This window comes from Megascapheus bottae, chromosome 7 (genome assembly GCF_031878675.1).
Source record: "Megascapheus bottae isolate mThoBot1 chromosome 7, mThoBot2.hap1, whole genome shotgun sequence".
Taxonomy (NCBI): Eukaryota; Metazoa; Chordata; class Mammalia; order Rodentia; family Geomyidae; genus Megascapheus; species Megascapheus bottae.
In genome coordinates, this window is record NC_143515.1 from 76,128,059 (window position 1) to 76,153,398 (window position 25,340).

A 25,340-nucleotide genomic window follows, 5' to 3' on the forward strand; every position below is an offset into this window, starting at 1 on the left:
AATGAAGAAAAGGGAACGTTTATGAAATATACTATCTTAGCATCTCCTCATGATCTTCAGAGCTGAGGATCCGAGCCGTAGGGTGGAGGATATGTGGGGAAGGGTGCAAGTTTATAATATCTTTTAAGCATACCAGTAGAGGATGGAACTAAATTTACAAAGTTGTGGTTAAGAACGAAGTAAACAAGCTTGCAAACGTGGTGGGGTCAAACTAATTTCAGATCCTATCTATTTTTCACTATTCACATTGCTTTCCAGAAATATGTCACCAGAGTGCTATTTTTATGAGGATACCTTTTTTTTTAATTTGTTTGTTTGTGCCTTTCTGAACTTTGGTATTTGCTGATATTTCTTGAAGTTGCTAGCTTCTCTTACAACTCAGTTCAGTCTCCTCTCTTAAATCTTTCATGACATGCATCACTATCATGCATCCCGCTAAATTGATACTATTATTTTCACTATGGACCATTATCCATACCTTGGCAACTTCCGTATGCATTTCAGACAACATAGTGTCATGTGTTTAAGATGAATGGATGGATATCTAAACAAAAAAGATCTTCAGGAGGCATTCATAATCAATATCCAGATATTCAACATTCAATATTGAAAATGGATTGTTCACGTTAATTTTGGAGTTGCCACACATCTGGGCAAAGTTGTGTTATACAAACTGTCCCTGATCACTGTCTGTCAGAATGGCAGTCTGCCTTCTAATCTGAGATCATTTTTGCACTGTGCCTGTCAAGCAGGAGTGGAATTCTCTTTCTAGTGTCTTTCCCCTGATACTCTGATCTCTGCCATTTCTGCCTGTGCGGTCCCAAGCCTCCTTCTCTAGAAATCTTCTAGTCTCTTAAAATGACTACTGTCAATTTTCCGAGATGCCATTTGCTCCTTTTCTGAAGACTTCTGTTCACTTATTAATGAATTCTTCCTTTGGAGTTTCAAGTTCTCTGGTTCCTTAATATCTTCCACTTTCCTCCTTTAATGAAACATCTTGGCCTTGCTATTCTCACTAAGAAATAAGCTCATTTTTAATCCTCTATTCCTCAGAATTTCCAAAGTCTGTTGAGTGTCTCTCTGAGAACTGTGTCCATAATTGATTTTATCCTGGGTCTGGCTTTAAAGGACCCTTGCCATTCAAGGGCAGAAAACAATTGAGATTGAGAACTAGTTATCTTCTGGTCTCAAATTACCCCTGACATGGGGCAAAAGGGTATTTTTATAGCTAAAGAATCTGCAATACTGATTCCCTTTCTTAGTAACCTCACTGACCTCTTTAAATGTCTTAAGAGACTCTTTTACAACTCAAGCTTCACAATTTCCTTTCTTCTTTGACATGCACTTTCTCAGCTTGGTTTATAATGAAGTCAGTGTCCTGGATTTGCTAGTAAATAGTGTTAACGATTGGAGGTGCCTATCAACAAACAGTTCTGGGGGAAGAGTTGGGTTGCTGGAATTACAGATTTTCCATTATGAACCAATTCCCAGAGCCAGTCTGTCTTTCACAGTTACAGTAGATGTGTTGATGCATAGAATTTAGGAAAGAATTGTGCCAGGTGGGTGCTCAGAGCCAGTGATGTCAGCAGAGCTGAAATCTGTCACACATGGGAAGTAGATGCTTATAGGCAAAAGACAGCCTCAGAAAGAACACAACTGAGCTGACTGACTCAATGTAAAGATGATTGTTAAGGAATATGATGTCTAGGTTAGTCATACTCACTTGGTTGAGTGACCCTAATGTGGGTCTTCCTTTCTTCCTTTTTCTTCTTTTCTTCCCTCCCTCCCTCCTTCCCTTCCTCCCTCCTTTCCTCCCTCCCTCCCTTCCTTCTTTCCTTCCCTCTCTTTCTTAGTCTGTATACCTGTTTCAAATTTAATTGATGTAAATAAAACGCATAGAGTTTTTAAAGCCTCTGTGATTTGTACATTTTATCTTGGAATGAAACATGCCTCAAAATTACCCAACCTATAGAACAATGCTTAGGAGATTGAAAAATGTATTTAAGGTTTCTTCCTTAAAAACTGCACTTTAATTTCTAAGAAAATGTCTACTAAGTATTAAAAACATGCTCTTTCCTTCCATCTGAGTAGGGATCATATAAAAAAAATGATAGTGAAATGGCTCCAGGAAATGAGCTTAAATAGGCAGAAAGTGTTTGTTGGAAATGAACCCAGAAATTTTAACAGAGATTTACAATTCATTTTTTTCTTTTTCCTAGTCAGATAGTGCCAAGATATATCTAGGCAAGCTGACTTGGTTTCTGAGTTTTATCATACTAGAGATCAAAGACACTAAGAACAAGTAAGAGCCATATCCCCCTTTTGAACTGAAAAAAATTCAGCTTTTATGTGCTGTGCTCCCTTAGATAACATACTCTTCAGCCTCAATTAATCTATTATCCATTTATCCCTGTAACGGTGTGAGGAGAGGGTAAGAGACTCCCATCCTTGCACAAAGAGCAAAATAATGGCATAAAATAACAAAGAAACCGATTGGAAAGGAGGATATATATAAAAAGGATGGTTGTGAATCTGAAAACAGGTTATTCAGGGTATTCATTGAAGCTGCTTTCTTCAAGCCCAAATCAAGTACTGATATCTTCTGTTTTCTCTTCATCTTTCTAATTCATACTGCCGTGAACTTGTCACTCCTCTTGAGAATATTTATCTTTACCACTAACCCTATCACCTTATCCATAATCTTGTGTTTAGCTTCTATGTAACATGAGAAAATTATAGAATTTTTTGAATGTTAGTGTCTCTCACACACTCATTGAAATAATAAGTCCCAAGAACATTATCTTTAAAAGTGAGGTCTTAGCCAAACATGTGTGGCTCAGGCATATAATCCTGGCTATTCAGGAGGATGAGATCTGAGGACTCAACCAGGACAGCAAAGTCTGTGAGACTTATCCCAAATGAACTTCCAAAAAGTCAGCTGTGGAGATGTAGCCTGAAGTGGTAGAGCAATAGTCTTGAATGAAAGAGCTCAGAGACACAGCTCAGGCCCCGAGTTCAAGCCCTATGACCGAAAAAAAAAAAAGAAAAGAAAAGTGAGACATTTAGAAGTGCCTGAACCAGCAAGTTTCCAGAGCTTTCGCTGTCCCTTGACCCAGAAGCAATCACAAAGAAAACATGTCATTTATGGACCAGGACAAGCCCTTCCTTACTCTGTCAACTCTTGCTTCTTCATGTTGGGTGTCTCAACTTCTAGAACAGTGAGTCTGTCACCCTGAAGTTATTCATTTTGTGGCCTCTTACCAGAGTTAATAGAAAGACGAAGGCTTCTCCAAAGAACTTTATTATCATATGCTGCCACATTATTTTCTTATGCAAATATTTTTCCATTGTGGTAGCTTCCAAGTGTTGCTATGACAATTTACCGCCACCAGACTTGTTAAAGACCATGCAGATTTTCTGCACTGGGTTTCTATAGGGAAGAAACCTGACAGCTCTTTGCTGGCAAAATCAAGGTACAGGCCAGACAATGTTCCTTTCTAGAATCGTCTTATCTTGTCTTCTCTAACTTCTGGAGGGATCTATGTCCGTTGGCTCCTGTTTTCTTGTCTGCAGACCCTGCTTCTTGTCACCCTCTAATTCTTCCTCTCCTTCCTATCCTTCTTGTATGGCAGCCCAGAAAGCTTGTGAACTTTTAAGGATTTAGATGACAGAGTAGACGTTAGGCCCACTGTATAATTCTGTCAAACTTCTCTATTTTCAAATCTACAATCTTAATCTCTTTTATAGCATCCCTGTTTCAAGAAAGGCTGCAAATGAGCATTTCCTAGATAGTCCAACATGGACATTCTTGGACACATTTTTCCCGTCTCTTCCTTTTGAGCATTTCCCAGAAGTGATTCTTTTGTACTTAACTCTCAGTATTATGCTATCTGTTGAAGATAGATGGTAGATAGATACATGTATATTTCCTTTGTATATTGCATTGTAAGTATAGAGTATGTGTAATTTGTTTCTGTATATCCACATTCTCCTCAAAGCTCCAGAAGAATATCCAATAAATGGTAAGTTTCCATCTATTGAAAGATTAAATACATGAAAAGCTGTTTCTAACACATAAAATAGAAATATCTCTTTCCCTGAGGACATATCTTCCAAATAAAAATATGAAAAGTCATCTTTTGACAAGCATCAGTGTTCCTAGAGGAAAGAACAAGATATAAAATTTAAGTTCAGAGGAGTTTTAAAATGTCCCCAGGCAATGATTAGAAGCTTACTAAGATGATTCCTCTGTAGATAAATAAAAAAAAATCTTGAGATAACACAAAGCAGCTATGTGAAACTACTGACAAATTAGACATGGTAGGTAGATTAAAGTGCACAATCATCTTATGCAGTGGGAATACTTTAAGGACAAGACAATTTTTATCCTTGTTCAGATGCCATATATGTCATCAATTCAGGAGTCAAGAACTATGGGTAAAGAATGTTTATGCATTTTGAGAGCTAGTTTTCACAAGTAAAGGACCCAGACAGCAGAGCTCTAAATTCTGTGCTCATATTCTTGCTGATCTCATGACCTGTGAAAGAATCAAGCAGTTTCTGCTACAGTGTAAAGGGTGAACTGTTGAAACTACCACTCAGGAAATATTATAAAAAGGAATTTTACTCACCCATTAGAAAGAATGGTATTATATCATTGCTAAGGAAATGGAAATATTTGGAAAGAATTATATTAAGTGAAGTAAGCCAGATCCAGAGAAATCATGGTTACATGGCCTTTCTTCTTAGTTGTAGATAGATCATGCCTATAGACCTATTGTAAACACCCTCAGTGGTATTCCAGCAGTTCCAGATGGAGAAACTGAATTTTAATGGGTCATGGAAGTTGCAAGTAGTGCAGTATTGTAGAAAGATTAAGTGAAAACCCACCAATTTCTTGGTGATGTGTCAAGAAATGGGTAGTTGCAAGGAGGTAGGGCCAAGATGAGCAGGCAGAGGGGTAACAAGAAGGAGGCAGGGGAGAAGAATTCATTCAAATATTCATTGTTTACACCTTGAAAAAGGGAATGGGTGCAGGAAAAGGGGGTAAGATTGTTGAAGGGGTTGATACTGAGCAAGGTGCATTGCACTCCTATACTACTTTGCTAAATGACACATCCCTTGTACAACTATTTAAAGATAATAAACTTAAAAAAAAGATAGGAGGAGGTGAAATGAGGTGACAATCAGAAAGACTAAATGACTAAAAGTTGACTAAAATCCCAGAATGAAGAGTTAACTTTCTTGAGTTTACACAGGTTGAAATATGTCTACTTTTTTCAGAATGCTATAAACTTATTAATGATGATTATGTATCTCAGTCCCTAGCAAAACAGTAAACAGATGCAGATTTAATAAACTATTATAGAACTGAAGTTAATTTTTAAAGTTAAACTTTTCCTCGAAGGTATTGGGAAGTATATTTTAATCACAATAATTTTAACCACAAATTAATAAAATTAACTTATTTAGGGAAACCTCAAATATCTGCAAATGAATTGGTCATATAAATTGTATGTCTAAATAATCAACACGATGGAGTATAAAGTACAAAGGAAATTTTCTTTTATTTTTTTCTCCTTTTCTTTTCTCTTCTTTCCTAGTTCAAGTAGTCAAGTTTGGGGTGTGCTCATTTATTTAAACCAGCACTTTATCCTTGCACTCCAACCCAACCTTCAGAAAATTAACTCATCTGCCGGGTGCAGTGGCTCACTCCTGTCATCCTAGCTACTCTGGAGGCTGAGGATGGCGGTTCAAAGCCAGCCGTGGTACTAAAGAATGTGAGACTCATATCTCCAATTAATACTATTAACTGGGAAGTGGGGAATAAAGCGGTGGTAGCCTTGATCTGAAGAGCTAATGGACAGTGCCCAGGCCCAGAGTCCAATCCCCATGACCAGAAACAACAACAACAAAGCAAGCAAGCAAGCAAGCAAGCAAGCAAGAGGAAAATTAACTTGTCTGTGGAACTAAATTGGTAGGATCATAACCTATTCAGGAACTATAAGAAGTCATCGATTGAAAAGAAGCAATATATACTTACCTGACAGGGGAAACCCCACAGTCATACAGGTGGCTTTCTCAGGGCGAGGCATGTCTGCTTCACTCGGGGTGTGCTGAGTTCTGCTAGTTCTCACAGAGGAGAAACTAGACTGTGTAATTTGTGGTAGTGGGGGACTGCATGTGCACTCTCCCAAATGAAAATAGAAAAGAAGAAATAAATAATCTTGTTTGAATTGACCATAATTCAAGCTCTTATTTATACTTCTGTGCTGCTATATGTTAAAAGTAAAAAGTGTTTCCTCTAGAATTCATATGTTATAAATTTAATTCCCACAGATATATGTCATTGATAGTAGCAATTGAGGCCTTTAGGAAGTGAGTGAATCCTGGCAACTCTGCAGCCATGAATGGACTAATCCTTTTACAGATTGGATTATCTAAGAAATGTTATGTAAGAAACGGCTCTGTTTTAAAATCAAACTGTCTCACCAACAGAAACTCGCAAGCATGTTATGAAGGGACAAGACACCTTTAGAAGAAGTGTAACATGTGCTGGCTTCTTACTGTTACAATTTACAGTGTTCAGTGTTGAGCTAAATAAGTTTTATAAATTACCTAGTCTTTGTTATTTTCTTACAGGAACAGAAAGCAGACTCTATGCTTACACTGCTTCTGTATTTCATGGTACAATGTGATGTCTCCATTAAATCTAGTAACAATTGGTTGTCGGATAATTCATTCCAGATCTCCATCCAATTAGGTTACACGTTTTAGGGAAAGAGAGGGAAACAAACTTCACCACTACATTTCATTTCCTCACATTTTATATAAAGCATACATACAAAACAGTAAAACAATCTGGGTGTGGTGGCTCACACCTGTAATCCTAGCTACTCAGGAGGCTGAGATTTAAGGATCAAAGTTCAAAGCCAGTCAGGGGGGTCTTGTTTCTTAATCCAATTTGCTGTTCTGTGTCTTTTGATTGGAGTGTTCAGCCCATTCACATTTAGGGAAATTATGGAGAAGTAGTTAGCATTCTTTGTCATTATTTATTTTTTCTTCTGTGTTTCTTTCTCTTTCTCTTTTCCCCCTTTCTGATAGCTTCTTGATGGGAGTTCTTGCTGTTCTGCAATTTGTTTTTGATTATTTAATATTTTTATAATGCTGGTTTAGTGTGAATATATTCATATAGCTTTTCTTTGGAATGAAATATTCTTGTTTCTCCCTCAAATGTGAGTGCTGGTTTCTCTGTATTTATCAGTCTGAACTGGCAGTTATTGGTCTTCAGGCCATGAATGATATTTTTCCAAGCTTTTCTTGCATTTAGGGTTTGTGTGGTGAGGTTTACAGAGATTCTAATTTTTTTCCCATTGTAGTATAGCTCTTTCTTTGGTTTTTTTTTGTGGCATTTAAGACCAGATCCTTAGTATTCAGGTCTAATGTTTTTACTATGATATGTCTGGGGGAGTTCCTTCTGGGATCCTGCTTGCTTGGGGTCCTGAAGGCTTCAGTTATGTAAGTGAGACTTTCCCTTTTGAGGTTGGGGAAGTTCTCTGCTATATCTTGGTGAACAAGTGTTGCATTCCCTTTGTTTGAAACTCTTTTCCTTCTTCAATTCCTGTTAGACGAAGGTTAGATTTCTTGGCTGTGTCTGCCAGTTCCTGGACTTCTCTTTGGTGAATTCTGACTGATTTCTCCAGACTGATGAAAAATATGGAACATTTCACGAATTTGCATGTCATCCTTGAGCAGGGGCCATGCCAGTCTTCTCTGTATTTTTCCAGTTTTAATATATGTGCTGCCAAAGCAAGCACTTGATCCTTTTCTTGTCAGAGCACGTTCTAATGATGTTTTAATTTCTGGAGAAATGAAAAAAATGTGTCACACTTGTTGAAATTCTACTTTGGGAATTAACATGTTTAATATTTGTGTAACCTTGTAAGCAATGTTCTGACTTAATAATGAAGTAATTGCTGTTCATCTAGTAAAGTTCTCTTTCCTCAATGCCCATTGCTCATTTCATTACTCATATTCCACTGGTGAGTGTATTCAAGTTTCTTTCATCATTTCTAAAGTAACAATAAATGTAGAGACAACATACACAAAAAATTACAAAATAGAAGTCATCCCTATCATCATCACCAGGCATAACAACATTCATTATTTGGGAAAGTGATTTTTCTCCTACCTTTTGCTCACTACTACAATTTCAGTCTAACAAATATATCAGTTCTTTGCTTTGTTAATGGATGTACATGTCTGAATACTTGAATTATATTTTAGAATTTGCAGAAAAGATTTTGCATAAAAACTCTTGTTTACATTGGATACTTCCTTTAGGTAGTTTTTGGCTTCTTGAAAAGTGGTGGAATATTTCTTTCGGCTGTTACATGGACAGTTATTTATTTATTATTTATTATTATTTATTATTTATTTGTTATTTATTATTGTATACGTTATTCTAGAATTTTGTCTGTAATACACTGTTCATTCTTTATGTGATCTTGTCTTTGGGTTAGGATGTAGGGAATTCAATAGGATCCCAAATAGGGTTACAAGCACAGACAATCTTGACTGCGAATCTGTTACACAGTTTGCTTCCACGAGGTAGCTTTCCAGAGGCCAGCAATTCTGCCCTGCTTCAAATGTGGCATGCACTTTACCAGCACAAATAACTCACGATTGAGTTTGATTTTCTTAGTGGCAGTTGATGAATTTCAGAGTGCAAATCAGATCAGCAGAAAGACAAGCAGAATGATCCTGAGAATAAATTATTTTAAACTGTAGTATGAATTCCCACCTCTGTGAAGTTGAGGAGAATAAACCTCCTGGTACATATCCTAAAAGGAACTGGTGTTATCCACAATAAGGAACAAGTTATCTATTTTAATAGCAATCAAAGTGTGGGTTTAAGAGGAATTCACAGGTATATTCCGGTAAATTTCAGAAGTTGGAAACCTTAAGGGAAAGGACCAGAGCTCAATGAGTTAACAAGGAAATATGGATGCATGCTAGAGGCTGAAAATTACTGAATCTGTTGTAAAGATAGAAGAATGCAAAGATGAGCATGCTGCAAGTTAATATCATATGCTTGGTGAGTAGCAGTCAAGGGATTACTGAACAGTTTCTATTTTCTTAGTTAAAAATAAGATCCTTTTTCAGGATAGTAAAACAAGAAATGGACTGGAGAAGAAAGTGTTTCATTCAAGGGAAAACAATGATCGGATCATGTAGTACAATTTTTTGGGGAGGTTGATGGACAGTGCTTAATAAATGGTGATATTCACAGTGCTTGGTGTATGGTTACCTCTGGCACGAGGAGGTTCAGATGGATGGATGCAGAAAAGATACTCTCATCTGGTTATGTGATGATTGTAATATTCTTATATGGAACAGAGGTATTTGAATTATAGATTGTAAATTTTACAAACTATTGTCCACGTTTATTCCTTTCTCCCTAAATCCATAATTTATTCCAGCTTGGTTATTTGCTTGACTGATTTAACAGAAATACATGCTCATAAACTCATATAATATGCCCAGTTTACTGAATCAAAAGACGTGTTTTCTTTGCGTGTGTTGCCTTTGCTATTTCTTCTGTCTTGAAACCCCTTAGGTTTCTCCCATAGGGCAATCTGGTGGTCTCATTCACATGGAGAAATTGCTGGACTAGCCATTCTCATTCATGCTCCTTATACAGTATCCTTTGTGTTAAATAATGTATATATTTTAGAGTGCCTCAAAATTCATCTCCAAATTTTCAGTTCTTCTTTATCATCTATTTCAGAGAATTTTTGAATATACTAGTTTCCTAATCATTGATATTGGCCAATCTCAAATATGCAGCTGTAAATCCTATTTGCTATTCATGGTGAGTGTATTCAATTACCTACTCACTACCTGGAAATGTAGTCACTTCAAATTTGGGATCCTTGTACTGCTGACATTCTTTCCTCCACCCTGATGATGGTACTACATTTAATCCAATACACTTCTTACCTAGAGCTCAGCTGTACCATCCAGTGAGCAGGGCAAATTATAAATCTAATTGCCATCCCTGCTATCTTTCTCCTTTACCTTCTTCTTCCTCTTACCTATTCAATAGGATGCTGTGGTTCACTTTACATTTTAAAGTATCTTCCAATTATATATTTTAATGCCTATATTATTAGAATGTCAACTTCCAATTTTATAAGGTTTAGTTTAGTTTGTTCTGTAACTTTGGTAGTAAACATACTACTCAATATTTTTCTATATTACTTAGAAATGCCCCCCCACATCTACGAATTCCAGGTTTGGCTCTCCAGTTTTGACATATGATTGGTTTTCTTTTTATTTATTGTGCCAGTAAATCAAGTGATTGAAAGTATTGAAAAAAATTAATATTTTCTAACGGAGAATGATGATACACACAAGCTTTAGATGGTTATTTTGCAATAAATCATCAATCATGGCAAAAATTTGTTCTATTCTGAGAGTGAATTTCATCATGTTCAATTGTGAAAATATAGACTCATTTTTAATCAGACTCTATTTTTTAGTCTTGGTATTTAAAAGTTTGCCTCTGGTCAGAAATTGCACTTGATCATGCAATTACTCTAACATTTTTAGCCTGGCAATAATCTTAGTTTAATTTTCAATTTTTTATATACATAAGGGAAAGGTAAATTGATAATATGAATTGAATTAGAAAATGCAGTTCAAGGTTTGTAGTTCTTATGGAAAAAATACTCTTAATGCATACTGAAACCCAAAGGATTGTTAGGTATAATGGAGTCTTAAATACTATAAATTTGGGCTGGGAGTTTGGCCTAGTGGTAGAGTGCTTGCCTAGCATGCGTGAAGACCACGGTTCAATTCCTCCACATTGCACACATAGAAAAATGTTGGAAGTGGTTCTGTGGCTCAAGGGTAGAGCTCTAGCCTTGAGGAAGTCCAAGGACAATGCTCAGGCCCTGAGTTCAAGCCTCACAACTGGCAAAAAATAAAAACAAAAAAAGTGCTGTAAATTTTAAACTGACCTCACAAGCATACCACTCCATATTAACATATACCTAGTTAATAATAATTATATGTCAGGGTAGACTCAGATGATGATATTACCCTAAATTTGAAAGGAAGATATTCTAAACACAAGTGACTTACACACAATATGCAAAAGCTTCCAGTGGGAGCTCTCAAAGGAACCAGGGTAATCACTAACAGGAAGCACAAGGGATTTTGTGTTGTTTGAGAAGCCAAAGGTGATGTACAGAGGCGGTACAGTTGCATAAGTCAGAGGTAATGAGTACATTTCTTTTTGACAGTGTCATCTCTTCCCTTGTTTTCTCCCTGTTTTCCTCTCCTACTTTCCCACAAGTTGTATAGTTCATTTTCAGCATAGTGTCTAGTGAGTATCACCGGTGGATTGCTCACCCTTTCCCAACCATTTTGTGTTCCTCTTACCCTTCCCCAGATTAGGCTGGCTTTGAACTTTGGCTACAATTTCTTAATCTCCTTATTTTGGATGAACTTTACATTCTGGATAGTGACTGGATGGTCTGCAAAAAAGCACATTTTTTGAGACTTCTCTGGAGTTTTTTTTTTTTCTAAACGATGGGATTTGGGGATGAAAACTAGCAAGAGTTATTCTTAGTACACCACATCATAGATATATACTACTGTTAATACTTCACTGTTGCTAAAGTGAATCACAGTTCCTAAGGTAGTTCCTATTTAACAAATTTATTGGCATTATTTTTCAAATGAGATATTTGTATTTTTTTGAACTTATTTGTTTATATCAGTACATCTTTGTATGAACTCAAGGATACTTATTTCATACTCTGCGTTATAAACTTTAACTTCCATAATCATTGTCCTGAATTACTAGAGATGATTATATCATTTACACATGTTTAAATTTCATAATAATTACTTTGAGTACACTAAAAGTAGATTTATGCTTTCAACCTTTGTTTATTTCCTTAGATATATCCTAAACCTTCTATGGGAATAAAACTTTGAAGGCTTCTGTTTGAATTTACTATCTGGCCTGCCTCTCCTAAAGGTTATGAAATTGTTTTCTCACAAGCTTCTAAAGGATAAGTAACATGTGTTCTCTTTCCATAAACCTGAACAGCCATTTCTCAGGACTTTTCACATGTTGGAGGCACTAACTCTGAAATACTGTCTTATCCACTGTATTGTCCTTCTTGCTTTAGTCATGAACAATTTTCTTCTCTGTTTCAGTAATGACATCTTAAGCCTCATCAGTTGAAAATACATCTAGTAAAAGGAATAACTAGTAAAAGGAATTATTCCTTCTGGTCTTATTCTGTGCTTACTCCACATCTCTTACTTGATGCATGAGTTGGATGGAGAAAGCAGAGCTCAGTTTTGCCAATTATGTGTGTCTCACAGGGTCACCTAGAGTGCTGGTTGTGTTGCATCTAAGTGTTAAAATAACTACTCTTTGAATGAAAGCAATTGGACTTTTCAGATTTCGAAGGTAAGGAAACCAGTTCTAAAGGTTAAGTGGGTCAAGATCATGTAATTAGTTCAGCATTAACGTTACATGTCGTGTTGAGTCAGTATGCTGGCTGTCACGCTTAATCTTCCCACAGCTCTGTGTAGTGTTATCCTCACTTTACAGACATCAAAACAGAAGTTTAAAGATGTTGACAAACTTGCCCGAGGAAAGCAAAGCTACAAAGTAGTCATCTGTTTTCCGTATCCTTTTTCTTCAAATCCATGTTGCTTCATGTGGTGTGGATAATAGTTGTCATAGATAAATGTGGATTTGCATATATAATTCATATTTACTGCATTTGGCTGCCACAACTACTCATTCTTATTTGCAAGTACAGATATGGCAAGAAGTAGAGACGAGAATCATAATGTCAAGAGTGCATATGCTAGAATTCAATATAAATGGAAATTATAAATTGCTTGCCACTGTGTCACTAGGATTTATATAACTCACAATGTTTATGTCTTCCTAATCTTATTAATATGGAATTTTTCATATCAAAACAGCATGAATAGGTGATGACTGGTGATGACTAAGCAACCTTTCAGGAAAGAACTTTCTATATAAGCTCTTAATTCCTGCCTATTGATAGATGTTATTTCCTAAATAAAAACTCTTTAAAATTCATTTCCAGTGTATATTTGTTCAAAATCTTTAACCTCCCTTGGCCTCTATTTTATTTAAAGTATCTTTTGGGTGAACATGTTAATCTATTATTCTGCTATACGTGATCTACACTCATCAAAGTGGAGAAATAAAAATACAGAGTACCCTCAGCTTGATATGATTGGATCCTTATAAACTTATGGTAAGTTGTGAAACACATAGATTGAAAATGCATTAATATTCCCATCCTACCCAACACAATACCTCAGCTACACGATTTCCTATGAAGCACTAGGTACTGCAGGGAGATAGGTGTCAGTATGAAGCCTGTGGTTTCATACCTCTTCTGAGCATTATGGGTATCACTACATTATATACAGATTTCATGGGAAAACTCCAAAAGTCAAAATTCAATGTATGGTTTCCATTGAATTCATATTATCTTCTCCCTGAATAAAGTAAAAAAAAATACATGGATGAATTTCTTGCAATACAATGGCTATTACTGGACTACATTAAAAGAAAATTTCCCAAACTCATATCAAAAGTTGAGTAACACCTGTATGTTGATTTGATTATTTCTAAACATAATACAGCTTGCTGAAAAGATCAATTTTTTCTCAGATCTCCAGTGAAAGACAGGTGTTCTAGAGAGTATCTCCACCTCGGAATGCTGATATGACCATCAAGGAATTCCCAATCTCAACAAAACATGCCAAAAGAAAAAAATTATACTTAAATAATCTAGGGACATGAGCAAGAGAGATGGGAGAGTTTCAATGCCATTTCTCAAATCTTCCAGTAGCACTGGATGGTCTACTTGGAGCTAGAGCTCACCCAAGCTATTTCTATTAACAGAATCCAGAAACTCAGGCGAACATATGTACAGTTAACTACACTTTTCCAATTTAGCACTCCTCAGTCCTTCATCAAATGCCTTTGACAAAGATTCTGATGCACATTCCCCAATTATCTGCATATATACTTTGGGAAATATTTACAATACTTTCATGGGCATGGTAATAATTCTAAGATTTCATTTATTTGCTTCTTGGGATTTCATGGGACTTGAGAGATTTGGTGGTTAGCCTTAAGGAAAATCAGTTGCTTGGGCAAGTGCTTCTGTCAGAGCTATTATGAAACCTTTTGTCAGAAGCAAATCTCAAACAGGAGATATGAACACACTTTTTCTCCCTTCATGAATATTTGGGAATTTATGATCCAAATGATAATTCATGGAGTGCCATTCATTCCGGATTTTAACATCAGAAAGCTTGTTCAAGAAAACTCTGAAAGTGATCCTGAAATATTTGCCTTATAGCAATATACCAGAGCTGTCACTGAGCACATCTACTTTCCAAGCCTAGAGCAGAAATGTTAAAGACTTGAACTTGTCATTTTGCTTTCCAAGATGGTTGGCACATTTAGAAAGAACTTGCCTCCCCTACGGAAATTGAACATTTGATGTCTACCATTGCTTCATCATGCCGAATCTACTTGTCACCCTCGTCTTCCCGTCACTCAGACATTAAAACTCCGAGTAACGTCGAGTGACACATAAAGAATGTTTATTGCTGATTACTGCTGAGTGAAAGGCTCTTAAATTGCTCTTAAGTTTTCTTTAGTTCTTCAAAATGAAAAGGCAATCTTTTATAACAGAGTTTTCACATAAAAAATTAAGAGTTCACTTCACTTCGAACTATCAAGAATCACCAAAGAAATTGTCTCCCATCCCAAAATCACACCACACAATATATAAAAGGTATATTTATAGCAAGAAAACAGTATTTATTAGGGAATAAGTCTTTAGTCTATTCCATTACACTAGTAAAATGAAAAGCATTGGGGCCAGGAGTTTGGCCTAGTGATAGAGTACTTGTCTAGCATGCACAAAATCCTGGGTTCAAAATCCTGGGTTCAATTCCTCAGTATTACATACATAGAAAAAAAATCCAGAAATGGTGCTGGGGCTCAAGTAGTAGAGCTCTAGCCTGAGGTCAAGCCCAGGACTGGCAAAAAACAAATAAAAGCATAAACAAACTAACAAGAATACACAAAAAAATCTTTCAAGCAGGACCCTGGTGGCTCATGGCTGTAATCCAAGCTATTCAGAAGTCAGAGCTCTGAAGATCACAGAAGCCAACTTGGGCAGAAAACTCTGTGAGTTTAATATCCAATTAACCCACAGAAGCCAGTAGTACAGGTGTAACTCAAGTGGTAGAACACCATCGTATATAATTGTTGTTCATCTTGACCATCTTGTTCAATTCACACACACACACACACACACACACACACACACACACCCCTATCTTCTAGGGTAGGAATTTAATTTTGTCTTGTTTATTGCTATGTATTTTTATGCTTGTGAAATTTGGATAATATAACTATTTTGATAGTTTTATTGTAAAGGGGTTACAGTTACAAAAGTAAGTAATGAGTACATTTCCTTTGAACATTGTTACCTTCTCCTTTATTTTCTCCCATTTTTGCCCCCAACCACCCCCCCCATTGTAAAGTTCATTCCAACATAGTGTTGAATTGGTTTACCCTTTGTCCCACCATTTCTGTAATTCCCCTTTTCTTCCCCTTATCAGATAAACGTATATACAGGACAAAGAGTAGGGAAATTTTAAAAATGACATGAATAAATCAAAGTAAAAAAGAAAGAAAGAAAGAAAATAGAAATAACTGAAAACAGTAAAATAAAAAAAAAACTCTTGTTTTCCATTTCTTGGAGTTCATTTCAATAAACATCATCCTACACATGAACAAATGCACAAAGCAATTGAGCCATTGTGATCCTCTAAGAACATCCTGGACATATTCTAGCTATTACAAATAATGAATGCCATGGCACCATTGCTTCACTTAGTACGTATTTTTCCCCAAATCTTTTTATTTCGTTAATGATAGGGCAATGTCATCATCTCTTACGGATGCATAGAGTTACAATGTGTAATAAATATCATATATTCTTGATCCATTCCTCCACTGAGGGACATCTGGGTTGATTCTATGTCTTAGCTCTGGTAAATAATACTGCAATGCACATGGTTGTGTTGGTAGCTTTAATGTAGCTTGGTTTGTGAGAATGTGGGTAAATGGCCAGGAGTGGGGTTGCTCGATCATAAGGGAGTTTTATGTTTAATTTTTTGAGGAATCTCCATACTGCTTTCCAGAGTTGATGATGGAGTTTACTTGTCCACCAATAGTGTGGTAGTATTTCCTTTAGCCACATCCTTGCCAGCATCTATTATTGTTAATTTTCTTGATTATGGCCATTCTAACTGGGGTGAGGTGGAATCTCAATGTTAATTATTTTATTTTTTGCCAGTCTTGGGTTTGAGCTCAGGGCCTGAGCACTATCCTTGGACTTTCTCAAGGCTAGAGCTCTACCACTTGAGCCCCAGCACCACTTCAAGCTTTTTTTCTATTATATGGTACCGAGGAATTGAACCTGTGTCTTTGTGCATGCATGGCAAGTACTCTACCACTAGGCCAAACTCCTGTCCCCCTCAATGTTATTTTGATTTCTATATTTTGGACAGATGACTCTTTATCTCAAGCAATGGATTCATTATTTTAATATTTTCCAAATGATTTCATTAGTATTAGGTGACTGTTGAATTATCCGTGAAGTGGGATTTTAGTTTATAAAAGTTTACCTGTGCAAGTAATCAGAAAGTACCTTCTGGACATGAAAGAATATATATTTGTCCCTTTCTTTTCACACATAATTGGTTTGTACAATCCAAGCCTTGAGGCCTTAATCTGGCTTCTGGAGGCACATTACATTCATTCCCATATGGTCCTAATTTTTGTTGCTCCAGTTCTTGCTTTTGTTTGTGACCTGTTATTTCCTGTTTTTCTCAGTCTGCCATCTGCTCTTCCATGACCTCTTTCAAAGTTTCAAGTCTGTCATTTTATTAGGTGATGTATATTTTTTTTATTTCTAGGGAAATCAACAATGCAAGGAGACTAATACAGATATTGAAATCTTCAAGAAAGTTTCAAGTATAGTGAAACCAGCAGCTGAGATCTAATCATACAGTTGCCAGGATTTGCATCTATTAAAAAGTAGCCTGTCAGAGCTATATGATTATATATGTACATATTTTGCATGTTATGTAATACATAACATATACAAAATATCTGTGTATTATATATGAACATTAATATGGTATAGAGATACATGACATTCATATTATATATAATAATATGTATACATATCCACATACACACACATACAAGTTCTGTGGGTACAGTAAAATGAATAGAAGTGCTGAAGTTTGAACTGTCAATTTTCTGACCTTATTCCCAAGAGTATTGTGTAATACATTATTAGTTGTGGCATTAAACTTGATTTTTCTTGGTTGAATTTGTACTTAACACATTTTATAACATGTATATTTGTACAGATACTATTCTTTTATGTAGTCTTAATTTGAGTGACACAATTTTAGCGTCTTCTTCCTAATTCTGTTCTTCAATTTCTTCGGCATGCTTTCACCTTTAGTCCTCATTTTCCTTGTAAACTCAAATCACAGGCAGCTGCACATTTTGTAGTATGAGGTCCTAGCTACTTCTTTGCTCTGCAGGTAAAGGGAGGATTACCATTATCAGGTTAACCTAGGTCATCTTAAGAACATCCCAGGAGGCTCTTTAGCATCCTTAGAGCTGGTTGAATGTCTTTATTATCTGGCTCAACAAGTCAAATGTCTCTATAGCTATATTTTCCTACCTAATTAGACTTAGGTTGATGGTTTCCTCTTATACCACAATTAAAATTTATTTGATCAGACAATATTTAATACTTTCCAGTATGAACATAACTACTGCTCTCAAAAGCTCCTTGTGATATAGGAAGGATATGCAAGATTCAAAACCATGGCCATACACTTATTTGATGATACAAAGGTAGATGTTGAAAAGTACCAAATGGATGAGATTAATGTTCTGTCCAGCAAAGTCATGCCATATATCCATATTTACATGCCCATCACCTACCATAAATAGCAAAGGCCCAAGGAGAGAACTGCTTCATTATGACAGTCCTGGTTGTCTAATGATATTGTTTTCTTTTTGGTCAAATGATCTCTATTTGGTCAATATGTTGTTTGCATAGTTTTCCCAAAAATGATTAATAGACACATAAAACATTTTCTTCTCTTTATCATCACCACACCATGACAACAACTACCACCACCACCACCACCACCACCACCATCACTATCATCATCATCATCATCATCATCATCATCATCATCATCATTTAATTGTTTTATAATCTAAACAATGTGCTTCTCTGGCACATCTTTCTTTCTGCTTCTCTTTCACTAGATTGTGAATGAAAATCTATCATTTTACTGACTCTTGAGTTCTGAACATACTTCACTTTCCTGCAATAACATCTACTTCTGTATTTAACTTGTTTGTTCCATCATCCTCCCCATTGCTTACTTTCTGAAATGAGGCCTTTCTGACACAACCAATCACCACAGCTCTGCTTCAGCCTGTATATATTCTTAGATTTGGCAGAGAGATTTTGCACTGATCACAACTAGTTTTAGAGCTAAGTCTCTCCATAGACACAAGGAAAATATTTTTAATTTATTAATTTTATTTTCAATTGTCCTTGAATGAAATCACTGGATACAACATACAAATTATATTTAATAAAAATGAGAAACTATAATGTTCCTGTTATCCATGCAGAGTATACCTAGACATGATGAGATAAATGCAAATGAGTATCCAAACTTGGCATTGAATTCCACAAAGGTAATTAGAATATAAATTGTTTGACCCTGAATCTTGTTCCCTATCATCTAGTCCTAATTCCTTTGTTGTTCTAATGCCTACTTACAGAACTTTAGACAGACAGTTCACTGACAAACTGGGCTGACATTTACTTGCTCAGATCAATAAACTAATATTGCTTTTAAAAGAAAGCATATTTTTGCTGTTCAAAGCATAGTCAAGGAAATAGCATTTTAAAATCTAAGTAAAATGTCCTTAAAAGCCTATAAATTTTGTGAGAATACATTACCATTCTTATCCTCAATCTTACTTTCTAATGTTTCAGTTACCTAGAGTCTACAGTGTTCTGCAAATATTAAGCAAGACATTCCAAAAATAAAGTCATATGTTCTAAACAGTGTGTGTTTCTGAGCAGCATAATGAAATACTGCTCTCTCTTAATTTTCCCTGCTTGAAACAGAATCATTCCTCAGTCAGCAGATATATGCTGCCTGCCCTACCTGGCCTTTAGTCATACAATGAACATCTGCAAGGTCAGTCTTGTAATTGCTTCATTTTATTATTTACTATTGTTCATTTCTTACTCTGGTGCATGAAATAAACCATTGTAAGTATGTTTGGGCAAGAAAATATACTACATACAGAGTATAATATGATTTATGAATTCAGGCAAACACTGAGCACCTTTGAAACACTGTCCTGGAAAATAAGAGACTATTGCAGACAATTTCTGCTGAGAAGAGATTGTAACCCAAATTCACTATTTTCCTAGAGAAATGTGAGGTTCATCATCACGATGAAATCAATTAGGCAGTCCCTGTAAGAGCAGGGACAGGGGACAAATTACCTTTGTAGCCTTAATGGCATTCAGTCAAATAATTCATAAACATATAGAGCATGTAACATTCAATAATTGATATTATTTCCATTACAAACTTAGAGATGGTTAACCTCAACATAGTTCAAGAATTGCAGACTTGAACTCTTACACATATTTAAAAGAAAAATTAACAAAATATTAAATGTGTTTGAATACCTTTTTAATTAGTGTACTTTTATTATATTTAAATACTTGAACACAGGGATTTCATTTGACAAAGCTGTTTATGAATTAATTATAGTCATATTTTTAGGCCTCTTGAAATTTACATTTTATAGAAAACACAAGGCTCTATTTGAGGTTTTTTCACATATTTTTATTGTAATTAATAGAAGGGTTACATTACATTTGCCAGATGGAAGGTGCATTACTTCACATACATTGATACCCTTTCTCTATTTGAGTTTTAAAGTATAAAACTGTATAAAAGTAAGCAATTTTTAAAGTAATGTGTCAGTACTACTAGTTAAAGTTCATAAAAGTTTTCAATGTATTTTGCTTACCTTCAAACATCTTGTCCATAAAATGAATAATGTAAATGAAGGAAATAAATGCATTAGTATTGTACAAAATGATGTTGAAGTCTGTGACACTTATCATTAGAATTGGGTGTAGATGATCCACCTAATTCTTAATTATAATTCTTGATCAGAATTACCGATAATCCTTCTGTTATGACATGTATTATATCTCTGTTGTCTGTTATAAATTATGCATTATCTATTACCATATCACAATGTCATTATGGTACAATATTTTGTCTATTCATCAATATCACTGTACTCTACAAAGTAATTGAGTTAGCTCATAATGTTCACAAAGATGTCTCAGAAACACACAGACAAATACACTTATACACACACACACACACACACACACACACACACACACGCACGTGAACACAGATAAACATACGTTCTTGGTACTGGGTTTGAAGTTTAGGTCCTGAACCAACTCTCCCTCCCTAGCTCTCTTATCCCCCCCCCCCCACACAGGCATTACAGACAAGCAGGCATTTTCTTTGTCCTTGATGACTATTTAAAGTCATGAGGACAGGGGGCAGATTGAGGTTTCTTAAGCTTCTCGAGTTCTCCAATGTGTCTTTTCTTATTTTTATACTAGAATTCACCCTCGTGAACTCTCCCTGGCTGGCGTAGCTATGGTGAGAGCCGTCGACAATATGATTGACCATGTGTTAACCTGGTATGTCTTGTGGTAGAGGATCACTGTCTGGTCTTAATCTCCTGCTCCCTCTTGCTTTACCTGATATTTTTCTCTTTTTTTATCATTTCTGAACAGAAGCTTCTAAATATCTCCCACTGTGCCTATGTAATTTTATAATTAGCTTTATTAAATAGTTATATTTCCTTTTGCCAGACTTCCATCTCATAGCCTTACTCTCTGTGAGAAATTCTTCAAAATGTAGTTTAACCATTGGTGGCAAACTGCCTCAGTAATTTTGTGATTGAAGAAGATGGAAAAAACAGATAGGAGATAGTAAAAGCATTAAAAGTATCACTGATCTTATAAAGGTGATGTACAGAGTGATTATAGTTGTGTAAGTCAGGTAAAGCGTACATTTCTTTCCGGACAGTTTCACTGCTTTCCTTGCTCTTGAAACAGTAATCTTTGCCATGCTGATGCTCTTGGAATAAGTACTTCTCTCCATGTTTCTTTTTCTCTTTCGTTATCACACTTGACCTCAGAACTCATGCCCTGCCCAGTAAGAAATCCCTCCAGCACTTTTGTGACTTTCAAAGATCTAATTAACTAACCACAGGGATGGTTGATTCAATTTCTGGTCACTCCAAGACTCTTAACATTGCTAATATGTTATTAAGAGGCCTAAATATCTTGGGACAATTGATATCTCCTGATTTGCTCTGGCATCAGCTCTCTAAGCACAAATTTGGCATGACTGTATTTACCTTTGGCCTCTATGACATAGCAATGTAATATGTCACATATGTTTGTTTAATGCTATCATCTGATCTTAGGAATAAATTAATAGCAATGTATGATTGTCATAAACGCATTAACTTGTTTTCATTTTGAATTTCTAATTATGTTATCAAGTTATAAACATAAATTTAATCTGTCCTTACTCTGTCCCTATACATATCACCCTTAATAAATTAGTCACTTTTCCATATTCAAGAATGTCTATTCTTAGAACCACCTTCTCAGTAAAATGGTTCTTAGAGAACAGGCTATCTACAAGCAAAGATATGAAATGGAAATAATTTCTTCATCCCATATGCAAATGATGTAATTGGTCAGGGACATACCAAGAAATCTTGTGATTCATTAATAGAGACAAATAAAGCTGTAGCCAAGTGTGATGGCTCATTCCTGTAATCCTAGTTACTCAGAAGGCTGAGATCTGAGGATCTTGGTTTAAAGCCAGCCTGGCACAGCAGTCGTTGAAAGTATTATCTCCATTTAACCACTAGAAAACCAGAAGTGGCGCTGTGACACAGGGGGTAGGATAGTAGTCTTGAGCTGAAGAGCTCAGAGACAATGCTGAGGTCCAGAATTCAAGCCCAAAACTAACTAACTAAATAAATAAATAAACCAAAAATAAAAATAAAACTTTCACAATGGGGAAAGAGCAACATAGACAGGTAAGATCCCCAAAGGAAGGTTAGGAGTGGTCATTAAAACAAAGAACCACATTCACCATCTTCAACTATCAGAGAAATGCAAAGCTAAACCATATTAGATAATGCCTTATCCACAGTAGCTGCAGCAGAAAGAACAGCATATATTAAGTACTGGCAAAAATTAGAGAAAACTTGGAAGTCTTATATATGTTTAGCCAGAAAGCTCTGGAACCACTTTGACAAACTGCTTCTGTTGTTTCTTTAAAAGCTATGCGTGTTATACCTCAACACAATCACGTAGCTAAACATCCAATACAGCACCAATTCTCCATATTTAACACTACAAACCTCTGAATTTGGAAGTAGCAAATACTGGAAACCATTAGGGGCAGGAAACTTAACAATGTTGAGGAAGCAGTTGTCTAGAGCAACAATTATTTCATTTTAGATGTGTTGGAAATTGAGTACAACTATTTGATCCCTTGATATTTAATAACTTCTCAACCTAGTTCTTCTCTATATTTCTTTCCTTTCCTTTCTTCTTTCTTTCTCACTTCCTTTTTTCCTTTGATTCCCTCCCTTGTATTCTCTCCCTCCTTCCCTCCCTCCCTTCCTTCTTCTCTCCCTTGCTCTTCCCTCCTTTCCTTCCTCCCTCCTTCCCTTCCCTTCTTTCTTATACTAGAGGTTGATCTCAGGGCTTTTCACTCTTCCTTGCAAGCCTCTCTACCACTTAAATCACAATTCCAGTCCAGTTATATTTTTCTAGTTAATTGAAGATATTTTTCTCATTAATTGTGGACACTTTTAAAACAAACTGTAAACTGAGCTTCTTAGCTGTCAGTTCCCTGAATAGCAAGGGTTTCAGGCATGAGCCACTGCCAATCCTCAACCTAACTCGTTTTTCATTTCTACAACATCAGTAACATCTCTAGCATTATGGGACTTTGGTGTTAAATGTGGAATTTTTACATATATTTTAGAGGAAAATGTCAACTTCTTTGTGCACATTTAACTTATAAATATCGAGATTACTATCAAAAACACAGAACTGATGGCCAAAGTAGACATGATCTTGCCTTGAGAATTGGAACGAGACAAAAATCCAGCTTAGAGCGAGCTTCTCTCTTAAATGTAATTTGATGCATTTCAATGCAGTTTAGAGAATATTCCTCCAAGATATCCATTCCTCCTGTGCCAGATCATCTAGATAAAGCAGCTCATTTCTAAGGAGCACATGGTAATATTGACAGAGACAATAACAAAGTCACCCCTGTGAATAACAAAACTCACCAAATAATGTACAATCAAGTGTGCCCCTGACCCAGGCTACACTATGCAAAAAGTACTTAGTGATGAGTTCTGAGAATGATTGTCATATACACTGGTACTTTAAAGGTACAAAGCTCATCAGATTGAAGATGAAGAGCTGAAATTGAGGGTTAGTTCAGGAGACGGGCACTAGTATCAATTGTCACATAGCATCATGAAACATCAAGCAAATTCTTAGTAAATAGTCCCATATTAAATAGCCTTATATAAAGGGGGTTGGTATGTCTGGTTTTGTTGCAAGTCTCTGCCTCCATGTCACTCTAGCAACCACCAGATACCAAAGATGGGATGGAGGGAAAGGGGAGCATTGTGTACCATTGTCTTGTTTGTTATGTCCAACAAATAGGTCTGTTACCTGCCTATTATTAGTGTTTTGATATCAAGTGTTGACATAAATAGATGTGCTTCAGAAGGAATCTGACAATCCCTCTCCCAATCTCCCCAGCCCTCATTGTGAATGATCAAAGCTTTAACACAGGGATGATGGTAACTATGTAAATTAAGCATTGATAATGACTTATGTGTATTTAGATTTCACTATGTGCCAATTTTTATGCCCTTTTTATTTTTGTTGTTTTTGTTTTGCCAATTTGGGGGCTTGACATAAGGGCCTGGGCACTGTTCTTGGGCTTTCTTAAGGCTAGCGCTCTACCATTTGAGACACAGCACCTCTTCTGGCTTTTTGGCCACACTCCCTGCCCCATTTCACTGTTTTTAAGCCTCACAAATTTTCATGATGGTCACTAGTGATTTTCCAATTCCATAAGCAAAGATACTGACATAGTTAGATAACAAATAGAAAGTTGAATTCTCAACTACAATAAATCAAAGGCTTCAAACCAAAGCTATGTGCCTCTGGAGCCTGAATTCTATCCCACCGCACTTCCTGCCCTAGAAAGTCAGAATGTCGGTGAGCGCCAGTGGCCCACGTCAGTAATTTCAACTACTTAGGAGGCTGAGGTCTGATGATCATGACTGCAATGGTCATCTGAGAAATAGAGGCCAAGTGAAGGCTGCTTAATGAGTTAGAAACTGAGTCAAGGTCACTCCTGAAGGGTTAGTAGTAAGCTGCCCTCTAAGTGGAGGTTCTGGGGAATCATGAGTATACACATTAGGACATACATTTATACATGTGTACATATCAATAATTATATATGATTACATACTTACCACCTTGCCATGTCTATGATTTCATATGTAGGCATATTTTATTTTGTTTCAGTATATTTTAATGAATTAAGTACAGAAAATACATTTGGTATATAAATATATGTGTATATATACATACATAATATATACATATACACAATACATAGAAAATTTCTCAAATAGCTTTTACAGGAATTTACAAAATATCTAATACATACTTGGGTCTGTTCCATGATCTCTCATTTCAAAAACAACACTATTCTGACAAAGAGGAAAAAAGTTGATTTTAAAGCTGCCATCAGCATACAATTAATCAGTTCTCATTACATGTGATCTGAATTTTAATGGGAATACATCTTTGTTTTCTTTGCAAAATGTTAAAACTTTCATGTGCATATAGCTGTATCCAATGTGAATGCAGCTTTCTTTTCTAAAAGAATGCAATATCATATAGAAAAGGTTATTATATCATCTTGAAATAGTTATTACTGGCTTG

At 35.9% G+C, this 25,340-nt stretch overlaps 2 non-coding genes across 2 annotated transcripts; one reads left to right on the forward strand and one right to left on the reverse strand.

The window, feature by feature from the left end:
• Positions 1–6,035: 6,035 nt before the first annotated feature.
• On the forward strand, positions 6,036–6,196 carry LOC150061080 (U1 spliceosomal RNA). The gene has a single exon (XR_016536303.1). It is a non-coding gene; the product is annotated as a U1 spliceosomal RNA (small nuclear RNA).
• Positions 6,197–7,710: 1,514 nt separating this feature from the next.
• On the reverse strand, positions 7,711–7,817 carry LOC150061081 (U6 spliceosomal RNA). Its single transcript, XR_016536341.1, has one exon. It is a non-coding gene; the product is annotated as a U6 spliceosomal RNA (small nuclear RNA).
• Between the last annotated feature and the right edge of the window lie 17,523 nt (positions 7,818–25,340).